The following is a 13,553-nucleotide window of genomic DNA, read 5'->3' on the forward strand; positions in this document are numbered from 1 at the left end:
ACCCCCTTGATAACTTAAGCATCGGAGTGTCTTTGCAGGTACTACCCTCCATTCCTTCAAACATACAACTCAGATGGCGGCTCCCGAATGCGAACAAGTCGGAGACCATGGTGCACGGAATTGTGATCACACTTTTCACAACTCCGGTACAACTAACCAGCAAGTGCACTGGGTCGTCCAAGTAATACCTTACGTGAGTAAAGGTCGATCCTATGGAGATTGCCGGCTTGAAGCAAGCTATGGTTATCCTGTAAATCTTAGTCAGGAGATTCAAATGATATTAATGATTTTGTTTATGAAAATTAAATAACATAAAATGAATGATACTTGTGATTCAGTAATGAGGAACAGGTTGAGGTTCCAAAGATGCTCTATCGTCTAAATCTCTGCTTTCCTACTGTCTTCTTCTCCAAACACGCATGTCTTCCTTCAATGGCAAGCTGTATGTTGATGGATCACCGTTGTCAATGGCTAGCATCCATCCTCTTAGTGAAAATGGTCCAGGTACGGTTTCTGTACGGCTAATCAACTGTCGGATCTCTCGTCTCGGATGAAAAATACCAAGCACAGCTACCGCACGGCTAATCATCTGTCGGTTCTCACTTGTGTCGATATAGGATCTCTCTATCCTTTTGCACACTGTCACTGCACCCAACATTCGTGAGTTTGAAGCTCGTCACAGTCATCCCATCCCAGATCCTACTCGGAATACCACAGACAAGGTTTAGACTTTCCGGATCTCAGGAATGCTACCAATTGGTTCTAGCCTCTACCACGAAGGTTCTAATCTCACGAATTCGAATGCTCTGTTGTTAGGAGAGGCAAGTCAAATCCATGGATCAGAGACCCAAGAGATATGCACTCAAGCTGTCGCCCAATGACTACGTTGAGCTCAGATAGAACGGGAGTGGTTGTCAAGCACGCGTTCATAAAGTTGAGAATGATGATGAGTGTCACGGATCATCATATTCTTTACATTGAAGTACAGTGAGTATCTTAGAACAGAATCAAACGTGATCGAAAAGAAAACAATAGTAATTGCATTAATCCATTAAGACACAGCAGAGCTCCTCACCCCCACCTATGGGATTTAGAGACTCATGCCATAGAAGATACAATATGAGATGTAAAATGTCATGAGCTGCAAAATGAATCCCTAAAAGTAGTTTTATACTAAACTAGTAACTTAGGTCTACAGAAAATGAGTAACTAAGTGCAGATAGTGCAGAAATCCACTTCCGGGGCCCACTTGGTGAGTGTTTGGGCTGAGCTTTGAAGCTTTCATGTACATAGGTCATTCTTGGAGTTAAACGCCAGCTTGGGTGCCAGTTTGGGCATTTAACTCCAGTTCTGGTGCCAGTTCCGGCGTTTTACGCCAGAAAAGGGTCTTTGGCTGGCGTTTGAATGCCAGTTTGGGCCATCAAATCTCGGGCAAAATATATACTATTATATATTACTAGAAAGCCCAAGATGTCTACTTTCCAACTCGATTGAGAGCGCGTCAATTGGGCCTCTGTAGCTCCAGAAAATCCACTTCGAGTGCAGGAGGGTTTGAATCCAACAGCATCTGCAGTCCTTTCTCAGCCTCTGAATCAGACTTTTGCTCAGGTCCCTCAATTTCAGCCAGAAAATACCTGAAATTATAGAAAAACACACAAACTCATAGTGAAGTCCAAAAATATGATTTTTGCATAAAAACTAATAAAAATATAATAAAAAGTAACTAAAATATATTAAAAACTACCTAAAAACAATGCTAAAAAGCGTATAAATTATCCGCTCATCACAACACCAAACTTAAATTGTCGCTTGTCCCCAAGCAACTAAAAAAAAATAGGATAAAAAGAAGAGAAAATACAATAAATTTCAAAATATCAATGAAGCTTAGTTCCAATTAGACGAGCGGGACTAGTAGCTTTTTGCTTCTGAACAGTTTTGGCATCTCACTTTATCCTTTGAAGCTCAGAATGATTGGCATCCATAGGAACTCAGAATTCAGATAGTGTTATTGATTCTCCTATTTTAGTATGTTGATTCTTGAACACAGCTACTTTATGAGTTTTGGCCGTGACCCTAAGCATTTTGTTTTCCAATATTACCACCGGATACATAAATGCCACAGACACATAACTGGGTGATCCTTTTCAGATTGTGACTCAGCTTTGCTAGAGTCCCCAGTTAGAGGTGCCCAGAGTTCTTAAGCACACTCTTTTTGCTTTGGATCACGACTTTAACCGCTCAGTCTCAAGCTTTTCATTTGACACCTTCATGCCACAAGCACATGGTTAGGGACATCTTGATTTAGCCGCTTAGGCCAGGATTTTATTCCTTTGGGCCCTCCTATCCATTAATGCTCAAAGTCTTGGATCCTTTTTACCCTTGCCTTTTAGTTTAAAGGGTTATTAGCTTTTTCTGCTTGCTTTTTCTTTTTCTTTCTTTTTCTTTATTTTTTGCCATTTTTTCCGCAAACTTTGTGTTTTTCACTGCTTTTTCTTGCTTCAAGAATCAATTTTATGATTTTTCAGATTATCAATAACATTTCTCTTTTTTCATTATTCTTTCAAGGGCCAACAATTTTAACATTCATAAACTTCACTATAAAAAGTATGCACTGTTCAAGCATTCATTCAGAAAACAAAAAGTATTGCCACCACATCAAAATAATTAAACTATTTTCAAGATAGAATTCGAAACTCATGTACTTCTTTTTCTTTTTCAGAAAACATTTTTCATTTAAGAAAGGTGAAAGATTCATGGAACATTCATAGCTTTAAGACATAGACACTAAACACTAATGATCATGTAATGAAGATACAAACATAGTCAAAACATAAAGCATAAAAACCGAAAACAGAAAAGAAAATAAACAAGGAGATTAAAGAATGGGTCCACCTTAGTGAGGGCGGCTAATTCTTCCTCTTGAAGATCCTATGGAGTGCTTGAGCTCCTCAATATCTCTTCCTTGCCTTTGTTGCTCCTCTCTCATGGCTCTTTGGTCCTCTCTGATTTCATGGAGGATAATGGAGTGCTCTTGTTGAGGTCCATGAGTGGGCTCTCTTGTTTGCTCCATCCTCTTTCTAGTGATGAGCTTTTGAGATGAATCTCTCTATCTCTCATGACTTGGAGTTGGAAGCAACTGCCTTCCCTTTCCTCTTCCTAGAGGTTTCTCCGGCCTTAGGTGCCATTAATGGTTATGGAGAAATAAAAAGCAGAGCTTTTTCCACACCAAACTTAAAAGGTTTGCTCGTCCTCGAGCAAAATAAGATAGAAGGGAGTAGAAGAAGAATGATGCAATTAATTTTGAAAACTTGTTATTGTATACAAGAAAAATTAAAAAGAGTTGAAAAGAATTTGAAAAGATATGTAAGTTTTGAAAACGTTTTGGAAGGAATTGAAAAGAATTGAAAAAGAATTAAAAAGAATTGGAAAGATTATTAATTTTTGAAAATAAAAATTGAAAGATGAACGTTTAAAATATGTTCGATGCAAAAAATTATGAATTAAAACATGAAAAATTGAATTGGAAACAAAATTACCTCCCTGGTGTCATCCTGGCGTTAAACGCCCAGAATGCTATCCATTCTGGCGTTTAACGCCCACTTGACTGCCTCTTTGGGCGTTTAATGCCCAGCCAGATACCCTGGCTGGCGTTAAATGCAAGGAATCCTTCTTTACTGGGCGTTTTTTCTTAACGCCCAGGATGCTGCCATTTTTGGCGTTAAACGCCCAGAATGCTGCCTGCATGGGCGTTAAACGCCCATTCTGCTATCCTTACTGGCATTTAAACGCCAGTAAGCCTGTTGTTATTCCCACAAAGGAAAAAAAAGGGGAAACAGAAGTGCATAGTCACGTGGGGGGCACATGCCCCCACTTAAACCCCTTCCCCCTTCTTATTCTCTCGAGCCTTCCCTGATCCCTCCCTCTCTCTTTTATTTTCATTTCCTTCATACAGATCAAAACCAAACCCTCTCTTTTCCTTCATCTCCTCTTCCATTCCATCTTCTTCATTTCAAAATCTTCATCCAACCACAACACACCAGATTTCATTTTACCCTTTTATTTTATCTCTATTTTAATATATCATCTATATCCAAAGTAAATTTTTATTTTTCACAACCCCAAATCAGGAAGTTCATACCTATGAGTAAAGGAAGCATTCAACTCCTGAGTTTCTATTATTATTGAGGCTTCAAGGTAACTCTTTGACTCAATAATTAGCTATATCTCAAATTTTTAGTATCCTCATACTTGTGGGTATAGCAAAATCCAAAATTAGGGTTATTAGGATTAGGAAATTTGGGGCTTTGTCAAAGTGAATAAGAATGTGTTAATTGACTACATTAGTAGCTCACAAATATCATTATTGTCATATTTCTAGAGTTGTAGAGTGATTGGACATCATGTGGTAGCTCAATGGCGCGCTCAGAGTTGCTTCCGGTTCCTTAGAATCAAGTTGTGACTGGATATTATATCTATAATTGTTTTTAAATATATTATTATCAATATTTTTGTTGAATCATTAATTTTGGAGTTTGAAAATATTTTATTATTGTGATTTTTGAATTTTTGAAATAAATATTGATTTGTGAAACTTACAATTTTATAAAAATACACACGAGACGATATTTATATATTTTGTAAAGCATACATGTTTTCTTATTTGACTTTATTAAATTTTAATTAAATTTTAGTATGCATTCTTATATATATTTTTTGATTTAATATGAAAATTTAGTAATACGTTATAATTATTAGAGATTTGTTATAAATGATTTGGTTTGGATTGGTTTGGGAGACTCTGACTAGAAAATTGTAGTTAACGGCGGTTATGACGTTAACTTAGATGCATCTAACTCAGACCTCAGCTAGCAGGGGCGTTGCTAGCCCAACGTGTAGGCCACACGTTGGATCTGTTATACCGTACGGGCACACTAGAGGAAAGGGCTACCCTTAGAGGTGGAGCCGCCCTAGGTGTGTAATATTTGATTTGATTTGACTTCTGGAATGAGAACTCCCATTTCAGTTCATCCGCGTAACTACTTATTTATTTGTTTGCATAATTAATTATTATAAATTTCTCATCTCTGAAAGGAAATATAATTTTCAAGGTAAACTCTGTATTATCTCGTGTGGGTTATAGATGTAATGTTTGCTCACTGAGTTGCAAAACTCACCCTATTATATTCCCATGTTTTTCAGATACAAGAGTCATTCCAGGTTCCATTCCACCTGCCCCTCAGTAGATATTAGTCATTTTGGTGAGCCCTTCTTCTTTCCAAGGGCTAAGTAATTATGTAATGGGACCTTCGTTCAAAATTTAGATGATGTCAATGCTCCATATGTCACAGGCAGGATCCTCGTGTGGGTTATGTTATTTTGAATCTTGAACTGTTTAGGTAGTAATTATGATTTGGTGATGTAAGACTTATGGTTTTAACTATATACTCTAGTTATCAACTTGATATATATATATATATATATATATATATATATATATATATATATGATGCGTATTCTGGGTATATTTGGTTGTGGATATGATTAGAGCATGTTGTTGTTGTCTTTGGAAATGGATGTTTATTGTTGATACAGGGAGTTAGTATTTATACGGGTAAGGTCCTAGAAACAGAGGAGATTCTGTCCGTTTTTCTGAAAATTTGGTCGTTTGGCTTGCTGAGGGACGTGTCCCTTGAGCGCCAGTCATGGCTGGGTTCGGGCCATGACAAAGTGGTATCAGAACCTTAGGTTTTCTTGTGTAATATGGAGCAAGTGTTCTTTAGTAAGATCACAATTGTGCAAATGGAAGCCGGCCCATTTTCACAAAGTGTGATGTTACTAGAGGCCTATAGGAAGTTGTCATCAATCCTTTGTTCTCATTATTCTTTCTGTCTGTCCTATTCTCTTTGAACTTCATATACATATGTCGTTGGTGATTCAATCGCTTTACTTACTCGATAGGTGGAAGATGCCACCTAAGAAAAGACGTGGTGGAGCTGTTGGTGCTCCTGATACTGCTGAATCTAATAGGGCAGTTTCTCTGCCACTTGGAGCACTTCGATAAAGGCCAAGGAGCCAAAGAATAGTTGATAGGCGCGAAGGAGAGATACCCCGCGAGAGAGTTCAAGAGAACCCCGTAGTAAGAAAGACTCAACCGGACTTAGCAGCTGAATTAAGGGGAATGAATCAAACCCTTAATGCGGTATTACAGGTTCTAACAAATCAAAATAGGGGCGGAGCAAGAATTCCTAATATGCCAAATCCTCAGCCTCAAAGAGTTCATCAATTGTTTGGGGATCAAGAGCCACCAATTGAAAAATATTTGAAGTTAAATTCGTCCATTTTCAATGGAGATTCATTGGATGAAGATCCACAACAATATCTAGAGGATGCAAAGAAAGATATTTGAGCTCTCAAGTGCACTGAGGAATGGGCTGTTGAGTTAGTATCCTACAACTTGCGTGGTTCAGTAAGATATTGGTATGAGTCTCTTCTTGAGAGCAAAGAAGCAGCTGAACTTCCTCCTCCTTCTTGGGAAGAGTTCACTGAAGAGTTTCTTGCTCAATTTTATCCAGCTAACAAGCAAGCAAAAGATGCAATTGCCTTTGAAAGATTAAGGCAAGAGAATATGACAGTGACTGAGTATGCTAAGGAGTTTACTAGACTTTCTAAGAGTGCTCCGTACTTAGTGAATTCAGAAGAGATGAAGGTTCGTCATTTCGTTCGTGGATTGGCAGAACCTATGTTCACTATCCTTATGCCTAAAGTCAGACGCATGTCTTTTAAGGATGTCCTAAACTCTGCTTATGGAATTGAAGCTGGGATAGCGGAGAGAAATGCTTTTAAGGATGTTGGTAAGAAGCCCAAGATGAAGGGACAATTTTCTGGTGGATTTAGTTCAGGAGGATTTCAGTCTCATCATGGTCAGACTAATCAGCAAGGTTATTCGGGTTATCGAGCTCGTCCTCAAACATCTTTTGGTGGGGTTACTTCTTCTGGATCTGTTCCTATGAGTGTTTCAAGTCCAAGACCTTTTGTTGGAGGCACCCCTCAATCTAGCAGACATGGTTCTAATCAGACAAGACTAACTAAATCTTACTACCAGCAGTGTGGGATCTACCATTCCGGTATATGTTTCAAGGCTACTGGTGCATGTTTTAGTTGTGGTCAATCTGGTCATCTTAGGAGGGATTGTCCAAATCCTAGAGGAGGCTTTACTCCAGGTATTGCACGTCCTACCACACCAATGCCATCATCTTCAGCTATGTCTATTGGAAATTCTTCTGGTTCTAGTGGCAGAGGAGCTGGTGGCAGGGGTCAGACTTATAACAGAGGAGGGAGCCAAAGAGGAAGAGGTCAGACACGTGTGTATGCTTTAACACGTCAAGATGCTCAAGCTTCTAATGCTGTGGTGGCAGTACTTTACAAGTTTGTTCTTTAGATGCTCGAGTGTTATTTGATACGGGTTCTCATTATTCATATGTATCTCTACATCTTGCATCTCATTTCGATAAACAACCTGAATTGTTATCCCACCCATTTCATGTTGGCACTCCACTTGGAGTCTCACGGTAGTTCGAGTCGTGTTTCGATCTTGTGTTGTTAGAATTAATACGGTTGAAACCTTAGCTGATTTGATCCTTTTAGAACCAATGAAAGATATTGATGTCATCCTAGGCATGGATTATTTAGTAGCTTGTCATGCTGATGTGGGCTGTTACTCTAAAACCGTGAAGTTTGACATACCGGGTATCTCACCTTTTGTTTTTAAGGGTGATGACTGTCCCACTTTAGCTAGCATCATCTCATCTATAAGTGCTATGCAATTGATGGAGAAGGGAAACTAAAGATTTCTGGCAGTTGTTAGAGATGTTGATGCCAAAGTGCCTAGTCTTGATCAGGTTCCTATTGTTAGAGAATTCCCTGACGTGTTCCCTGATGAGCTACCAGGGATGCCGCCTGACCGTGAAGTTGAGTTTTCCATAGAATTGGCTCCGGGAGTCCAACCTGTGTCCATTCCTCCCTATCGTATGGCTCCAACTGAGTTACGAGAATTAAAAGTTCAATTGGAAGATATGCTAGAGAAAGGATTTATTCGTCCCAGCACTTCTCCGTGGGGAGCTCCTGTTCTATTCGTAAAGAAGAAGGATGGAACGATGCGATTATGTGTAGATTATCGTTAGCTCAATAAGATAACTGTTCGCAACAAGTATCCATTGCCAAGGATTGATGATTTGTTTGATCAACTTCAAGGAGCTACCTGTTTCTCAAAAATCGACTTGCGTTCAGGGTACCATCATTTGAAGATAAAAGAGGAAGACATTCCAAAAACTGCTTTTCGTACTCGCTATGGGCACTATGAGTTCTTAGTAATGTCCTTTGGTCTGACGAATGCGCCTACAGCTTTCATGGACTTAATGAATCGAGTCTTCAAACCTTTCTTAGATCGCTTTGTTATCGTTTTCATCGATGATATCTTGATGTATTCAAAAAGTGCTACGGAGCATGAGTATCATTTGAGGATTGTGTTATAAACCTTAAGGGATCACAAGCTTTATGCTAAGTTTTCTTAATGTGAGTTTTGACTTGATCAAGTGACATTTTTGAGGCATGTGGTATCAAAAGATGGAATCATGGTGGATCCAAAGAAGGTTAAAGCCGTTCAGAAGTGGCCAAGGCCTACTACAGTGACAGAAATTCGTAGCTTTCTAGGGTTGGCCGGCTACTATCGGCGATTCATCAAGGACTTCTCGAGAATTTCGGCACCATTAACCAAGTTAACTCAGAAGAATGTGAAGTTTCAATGGTCAGAAGCTTGTGAGGAAAGTTTCTAGACACTTAAGGCTTGTCTAACCTCAGCACCAATTCTTGTTTTGCCTTCTGGGTCTGGGGAATTCTCAGTCTTTTGTGATGCATCTCGGATAGGACTGGGTTGTGTATTGATGCAGCATGGCCGCATTATTGCCTATGCCTCGCGACAACTCAAGAAGCATGAGCAGAATTATCCAACTCATGACCTGAAAATGGCAGCGGTCGTCTTTGCTTTAAAGATTTGGAGACACTACCTTTATGGTGAGACCTGTGAGATCTATACGGATCACAAGAGTTTGAAGTATATATTTCAACAGAAGGATTTAAATTTGAGGCAACGGAGATGGATGGAGTTGCTAAAAGATTACGATTGTACTATTTTGTATCATCCTGGAAAGGCAAATGTTATAGCAGATGCCCTCAGTAGAAAATCTATGGGTAGCTTGGCCCATATCACTCTTGCAAGGAGACCAATTGTTGAAGAAGTCCATCAATTGAAGGCCGATGGAATTCAATTTGACCTTGGAGAATCAGGAGTTTTCTTAGCACATGTTCGAGCCCAATTTTCCCTAATAGAACAGATCAAGGATGCACAACATGATGACCCAAAACTAAGGAAGCTTATAGAAGATGTTCGCAATGGGAGGAACTCAAACTTTTCTCTTGATCAAGATGTTTTGCGTTGTGGTCAACGTTTATGTGTGCCAGATAACCATGACTTGAAGAAAGCTATTTTGGAGGACGCTCACAATTCTAAGTATACCGTTCATCCAGGCTCCAATAAGATGTATCAAGATTTGAAAAAATGTTTTGGTGGGAAGGCATGAAGAAAGACATAGGAGTTTTTGTTTCTCATCGCTTAACCTGCCAACAGGTTAAAGCTGAACATCAAAGACCTGCTAGGTTATTGCAACAAATTGAGATACCTGAATGGAAGTGGGAAAGGATTACGATGGATTTTGTAATAGGTTTGCCTCATAGTTTTAAAGGTTTTGATTCAATTTGGGTAATTGTGGATAGAATGACGAAGTCAGCTCACTTTCTTCCAGTGAAAACAACTTTGAATGCAGCTCGGTATGCTCAACTTTATGTTGATGAGATAGTTAAACTACATGGAATTCCATTATCCATTTTTCAGATCGCGGGCCCCAGTTTACCTCTCATTTTTGGAAATCTTTTCAAAAAATTTTAGGAACTCGTCTGGATCTTAGCACAGCTTTTTACCCTCAAACCGATGGACAATCAGAAAGGACGATCCAGACATTGGAAGACATGTTAAGGTGTTGTGTTCTAGATTTTGGTGGAAATTGGGACAACTATCTACCTTTGATCGAGTTCTCTTATAATAATAGTTATCAAGCCAGCATTCAAATGGCACCATTTGAGGCCCTTTATGGGAGAAGATGCAGGTCACCTATTGGGTGGTTTGAAGTTGGTGAGGTTAAGCTTTTGGGGCCAAATTTGGTACAAGATGCAGTTGAGAAGGTTCGCATAATAAGAGAACGTTTATTAGCAGCTCAGAGTAGGCAGAATGCTTATGTTGATAACAGAAGGCGTAACTTATAGTTTTCAGTGGGTGATCAGGTATTTCTTCGAGTGTCACCTATGAAAGGAGTGATAAGGTTTGGGAAAAGAGGCAAGCTTAATCTTCGTTACATTGGTCCATTTGAGATTTTGGACAGAATAGGTGCAGTTACTTATCGCTTGGCACTACCATCGGAGTTGTCTATGATTCATCCAGTTTTTCACGTATTAATGTTACGCAAATACCTTCCCGACCCATCTCATGTACTTGCACCACAAGCCATAGAGCTAAAGGAGGATTTATCATTTGAAGAGGAACCAGTGGATATAGTTGATCGCCAAGTAAAGAAACTACGTTCTAAAGAGATAGCATCTGTGAAAGTTGTTTGGAAGAATCATTCGATAGAAGAAGCAACTTGGGAAGTGGAGGATGCAATGCGCGACAAATATCCGTATTTATTTGAGTCTGAAGGTAATAATCACATCTATCGTAGTATATGAGTTCAAAATTCGGGGACCGAATTTCTTAAGGGGGAGTGAATGTTATACCCACAAAGGAAAAAAAAAGGGGAAACAGAAGTGCATAGTCACGTGGGGGGCACATGCCCCCACTTAAACCCCTTCCCCCTTCTTATTCTCTCGAGCCTTCCCTGATCCCTCCCTCTCTCTTTTATTTTCATTTCCTTCATACAAATCAAAACCAAACCCTCTCTTTTCCTTCATCTCCTCTTCCATTCTATCTTCTTCATTTCAAAATCTTCATCCAACCACAACACACCAGATTTTATTTTACCCTTTTATTTTATCTCTATTTTAATATATCATCTATATCCAAAGTAAATTTTTATTTTTCACAACCCCAAATCAAGAAGTTCATACCTATGAGTAAAGGAAGCATTCAACTCCTGAGTTTCTATTATTATTGAGGCTTCAAGGTAACTCTTTGACTCAATAATTAGCTATATCTCAAATTTTTAGTATCCTCATACTTGTGGGTATAGCAAAATCCGAAATTAGGGTTATTAGAATTAGGAAATTTGGGGCTTTGTCAAAGTGAATAAGAATGTGTTAATTGACTATATTAGTAGCTCACAAATATCATTATTGTCATATTTCTAGAGTTGTAGAGTGATTGGACATCATGTGGTAGCTCAATGGCGCGCTCAGAGTTACTTCCGGTTCCTTAGAATCAAGTTGTGACTGGATATTATATCTATAATTGTTTTTAAATATATTATTATCAATATTTTTGTTGAATCATTAATTTTGGAGTTTGAAAATATTTTATTATTGTGATTTTTGAATTTTTGAAATAAATATTGATTTGTGAAACTTATAATTTTATAAAAATACACACGAGACGATATTTATATATTTTGTAAAGCATACATGTTTTCTTATTTGACTTTATTAAATTTTAATTAAATTTTAGTATGCATTCTTATATATATTTTTGATTTAATATGAAAATTTAGTAATACGTTATAATTATTAGAGATTTGTTATAAATGATTTGGTTTGGATTGGTTTGGGAGACTCTGACTAGAAAACCGTAGTTAACGGCAGTTATGACGTTAACTTAGATGCATCTAACTCAGACCTCAGCTACCAGGGGCGTTGCTAGCCCAACGTGTAGGCCACACATTGGATCTGTTATACCGTACGGGCACACTAGAGGAAAGGTCTACCCTTAGAGGTGGAGCCGCCCTAGGTGTGTAATATTTGATTTGATTTGACTTCTGGAATGAGAACTCTCATTTCAATTCATCCGCTTAACTACTTATTTATTTGTTTGCATAATTAATTATTATAAATTTCTCATCTCTGAAAGGAAATATAATTTTCAAGTTAAACTCTGTATTGTCTCGTGTGGGTTATAGATGTAATGTTTGCTCACTGAGTTGCAAAACTCACCCTTTTATATTTCCATGTTTTTTAGATACAGGAGTCATTCCAGGTTCCATTCCACCTGCCCCTCAGTAGATCTTAGTCATTTTGGTGAGCCCTTCTTCTTTCCAAGGGCTAAGTAATTATGTAATGGGACCTTTGCTCAAAATTTAGATTAAGTCAATGCTCCATATGTCACAGGCAGGATCCTCGTGTGGGTTATGTTATTTTGAATCTTGAACTGTTTAGGTAGTAATTATGATTTGGTGATGTAAAACTTATGGTTTTAACTATATATGATGTGTATTCTGGGTATATTTGATTGTGGATATGATTAGAGCATGTTATTGTTGTCTTTGGAAATGGATGTTTATTGTTGATACAGGGAGTTAATATTTATACGGGTAAGGTCCTAGAAATAGAGGAGATTCTGTCCCTTTTTCTGAAAATTTGGTTGTTTGGCTTGCTGAGGGATATGTCCCTTGAGCGCCAGTCATGGCTGGGTTTGGGCCATGACACCTGTCCTCCAGGGTGTGTTGTTTTTGATGCTGTTTTTGATTCCGATTTAATTCTGCAGCTGTTTTTGTGACTCCACATGATCATCAACCTAAAGAAAATATAAAATAACAATGAAAAATGAAATGAAAAAGTTATTAACATAGATAAATAAGATTGGGTTGCCTCCCAATAAGCGCTTCTTTAATGTCAATAGCTGGACTTTACTGAGCTTTAATCTAGTCTCAGTCTTGAGCATTCTTGCTCAACATTGCCTTCAAGATAATGCTTGACTCTCTGTCCATTAACAATGAATTTTTTGTCAGAGTCAATATCCTGAAGCTCTACATATCCATATGGTGACACACTTGTAATCACATATGGTCCCTTCCACTGGGATTTCAATTTCCCAGGGAACAATCTGATCCTAGAGTTAAACCGCAGAACCTTCTATCCTAGCTCAAAGACTCTAGATGACAGCTTTCTGTCATGCCACCTTTTTGCTTTTTCCTTGTAAATTTTAGCATTTTCAAAAGCATTGAGTCTGAACTCCTCCAGCTCATTCAACTGGAGTAATCTTTTCTCTCCAGCTACCTTAGCATCAAGGTTTAGGAACCTGGTGGCCCAGTAAGCCTTGTGTTCCAGTCCCACTGGCAGATGACAGGCTTTTCCATACACAAGCTGGTATAGAGAGGTCCCTATAGGAGTCTTGAATGCGGTTCTGTATGCCCACAGAGCATCATCCAGACTTCTTGTCCAATTCCTTCTACGGGTACTTATAGTCCATTCCAGAATTCGTTTTAGTTCTCTATTTGAGACTTCAGCCTGCCCATTTGTCT

The sequence above is a fragment of the Arachis ipaensis genome, chromosome B3 (genome assembly GCF_059453495.1).
Source record: "Arachis ipaensis isolate K30076 ecotype BB chromosome B3, ASM5945349v1, whole genome shotgun sequence".
In the NCBI taxonomy this organism is placed as follows: Eukaryota; Viridiplantae; Streptophyta; class Magnoliopsida; order Fabales; family Fabaceae; genus Arachis; species Arachis ipaensis.